Source organism: Dipodomys ordii, unplaced genomic scaffold, assembly GCF_000151885.1.
Source record: "Dipodomys ordii isolate 6190 unplaced genomic scaffold, Dord_2.0 Scaffold118, whole genome shotgun sequence".
Taxonomy (NCBI): Eukaryota; Metazoa; Chordata; class Mammalia; order Rodentia; family Heteromyidae; genus Dipodomys; species Dipodomys ordii.
In genome coordinates this window covers 1,002,516-1,006,021 of record NW_012267334.1, presented here as the reverse complement: position 1 = coordinate 1,006,021, position 3,506 = coordinate 1,002,516, and the positions used below count along the sequence as shown (strand labels likewise).

The 3,506-nt window shown below is 59.3% G+C and overlaps 1 protein-coding gene across 1 annotated transcript in view; it reads left to right on the top strand.

Annotated features, from left to right (window-relative positions):
• The first annotated feature begins 3,143 nt into the window (after window positions 1–3,143).
• The window catches only part of Traf2 (TNF receptor-associated factor 2), a 38,922-nt gene continuing 38,559 nt past the window's right edge, over window positions 3,144–3,506 (top strand). Inside the window, exon 1 of the mRNA XM_013029349.1 lies at window positions 3,144–3,195. The gene's annotated coding sequence lies outside the window, so the exon portion shown is untranslated. The remainder of the gene's footprint in view (window positions 3,196–3,506) is intronic.

The window sequence follows — 3,506 nt, the reverse complement described above, 5'->3', positions numbered from 1 at the left end:
TGACAAAAAGAATAAAAAGTGTCACAGACTTTCCTGCCCTAGCTGCCTTTGAACTGCAATCATCAGATCTTATCCTAGATAGCTGGGATTACAGGCATGATCCACCCGGCCTGGTATCATTAATGTTTCTTCCTTTGTTGTACAGTGATAGTTACTTAGTGTTTTATTTTTTTCTTTGCACTAGGATGACGGGCAGATGAACCGAAGCTCGAGGAGGGTGATGAGAGGGGGCCCTGCTAACTGCACAAGAGAGAGGTGCCTGGCAGACAGGGTCAGAGCAGGTGGGGGCCCATGTGGGCAGTTCCCAATGGAGAAGCCTATGGATAGCCTAGGCGGCCTAGATGGTGTCAAGGGCCGGGGCCGGGGCCAGGGCCAGGGGTCCCAACTGGTCTCCAGCCAGGGTGTGAGAGCTTCAAAACGGAGCCTGGCTGAAGCAGGCTACAAAGGTGCCGGGGAAGCCGGAGCCACATTCCTGCGTCAGTTCTCACTCCTGCCAGCAGGTGGCACACAGCCTCACCTTCCCCTGGGAGGCTGCTGCCCCTGAGCTCCGTGCACCGGAGCCAGCCAGCACCAGCCATGTTGAGTGATGAGGGAACTAGGGGTCCACAATGTTGGGGTCTTGTAGGACAAGCGGTGTGGGGAGCAGGAGCCTGGAGAAAGACTGGGTTCATCCTGAGCCCCTAAGATCCTAGACCTGAAGAGGGCCTAAGCCCTGTGAGGCTGGTGTGGAGTCAGGGTGGTGGAGAGGTCAGGCTGGTGTGGAGATCAGGCTTGTTGAATCAGGGTGGTGTGTAGCCAGGTTGGTGGGGAGGCCTGGCTGGTGTGGTCAGGCTGGTGGGAAGGCTTTGGGGCCAGGCTGGATCTGGCAGTGGGTTCCTTGGCTCTGGAGCATGGAGGCCAGGCGTGTGTTAGGGCTGGCTGAACATGGCTCATTGGGGCAGCTCAGGACCTCATATACTACCAAAACTTGCTGGGACGGAGGCTTTCCCAGGGGCAGCAAGGACTGGCCTCCATGCCAGGCACCCTCTTGCTCTCTCCGTGATTCTCTGCCACCGCTTGGAAGGCTGGGACCTGCCCATCTTGCCGTCAGGGGCTTCCTGTCCACTGCTCACTGCCCTGGGAGCCTTCCCAAGTGAGACCCCTCTCAGTCCCTCAGCTGTGGCCGAGGGAGGCCTGCGAGGGGGGGGGCACATCTCCAGCAGTCCATAGGCTGTGGCCAGCCTGGGTCAGGCCCCTCTTGGCACTGGTACTGGGAGATTCTAACCCAGAGCTGGCACTAGTCTCTCTGAAAATACTTCCATTGGATGGCTGCAGAGAGTGGGCCTGGCTTCTTTCAGCAGTAGCACGGCTGACATTCCAATGCCTTGGAGCAGAGAAAGCTAGAGAAGTCCGCTCAGCGAGCGAGCGAGCGAGTGGACTACTGCCACTGCGCGGTGGGTTCCTCCCCGGGACAGTGTGGCTATGCAAATAGAACCTCAAGATTGTCTTCCTCCCTCTGGGCCCTTCAGGAAGCCGGCCTCTGTCATCCTGAAAGCCTGGAATTCCAGGGGCCAGCACCACAAGGGGGAGTGGCCGGGGGGAGGGACCACAGTGCACAAGCCAGACAGGAAGAACAGCAAGGAGAAAGCAGGCAGGGTCCAGCTCTCCAGGGGTCCCTGTTCACCTTAAAGAGCCTTTACGCAGAGATGGGGGGAATGCAGGTCACCTCCCTGGGTGCCACGCAGACCGGTGGGCAGCTGACAGGGCTCCCCTCCCGGACCCAGCCACAGCGGTGGCCAGAACAGCAACTTGAGTTCATTGAAGGTTTCCTGCTGGAAGCCCCAGCTTGGGACACTAGACAGGCATCACTTCCTCCTCTCCCCCGGAAGGATGAGACCCAGCCAGGCTTCCAGGAGGCAGCCTGCCTGCTGCTGCCGGGCGCTGATCTACAGCCAGCGTCCCAGGGCCCGCAGCTCAGTCCACTGAGGCCCAGGAGAGCCACAGTGCTGACACCTCAGAGCCTGAGCTGATGGGAAGTGCAGCCAGGTGTCCCCATGTGCAGGCCCGCACAGCCGGTGCTGGCCTTGCAAGTGGGAAGATTCTGTGGTCCTTCTGGTCTGCCTAGGGGACGTCCCTTACCTCTGCTCACAGCTTTTGCTTTCTTTTTGGTAGGAAGGGACCCATGTGGGAATCCCCTGTACTGTGACATCTACAGTGACTCACCCTTTTGAAGCCAGAGATCAGGCTGGGCCGGAAGATGTGGAGTTCCCAGGACAGAGGTGTAATCAGTTCTGAACTGGTGGGGGTGGGGTGGATGGTCACTTCCCTATTCAGTCTCTCTCTCTCTCTCTCTCTCCCTCTCCCCCTGATTTCAACACTGTACGCTTGGCAGGCCTGTCATTTAAATAAAAATTTTATCATTGTTTTTTGTGTGTCTGCTGGTACTAGGCTTGGGAACTGTCTTTTAGCTAATTTTCCACTCAAGGCTGTCACTACCATTTGAGCCACAGATCCTTTATTGACTTGGTGGTTAATTGGACATGAGTCTCACAGACTTTCATGTCCAGGCTGTCTTGGAGCTGCTCCTCAGCCTCCGGAGTAGCTAGGATTACAGGCATGAGCCACCTGGCCCACACTTGGCTCTTACTGTGGCTTGGTAGATGCCCCCCAGTACTGCTTGCTTCTATGTTTCCTGTGCTGTATACTTCCCTGAGTCAGGAGGGCAAGGTGTTTTTTAATAATGATTCTTAAGATTTTGTTGTTATTATGAAGGTGATGTACAAGGGGCTTACAGTTACATAAATGAGATAAAGAGCCCATTTCTGGGGCTGGGAAAATGGTTCAGTGGTAGAGTGCTTACCTTGAATGCTTGAGGCCCTGGGTTCGATTCCTCAGCACCATATAAGCAGAAAAAACAGCACACGCCGGGCCCCCAACCTGCCAAGCGGCACGAGCAGGCCGAGGTACCACGCCGCGGCTGTGCCGACCAATCGGCGTGCGCTGCGGCTCCCCGCTCGCTCCTGATAGGCTTCGGCGTCCGTCTGTAAAGGGGCGGGGCCGTGGCAAGGAAGAGCTATCCAATTGGCACACTCTGCGCTCCCTGAGCTCTCGCGATAGGCTCCGGCGTCCGTCTGTCAGGCGGGTTTGGGGCGGGGTGGGGACAGCGGGGGCGGTGGCCGGACGGGCGCTGAGTTCCGGGCGCGCGGAGACCGTTGGGTGAGGCGATGCGGGTGTGGGTGCGGGTGCGGGTGCGGGTGCGGCGCGGGTCCGGGTCCGGGTCCGGGTCCGGGTTCGGTCCGAGTTCCGCACAGGTCCTGGCCGCGCTCCGCGGTGGAGTCAGGACCGGGGCGGCGGGCGGGAGGGCGGGCCCGGGCAGCCGCCGTCCGGGGGATTTCTCAGAGCCGTGGAGCCGGAAACTGAAAGTTCGCGACGCCCGAGGCCGGGCTTGGCCTGGGGCCACGCCTGGGGTCGTCGCTTGGGGGGCCTCGGGGTAACGCGCGGAGACCCAGGGCAGAGGTGACGGCCGC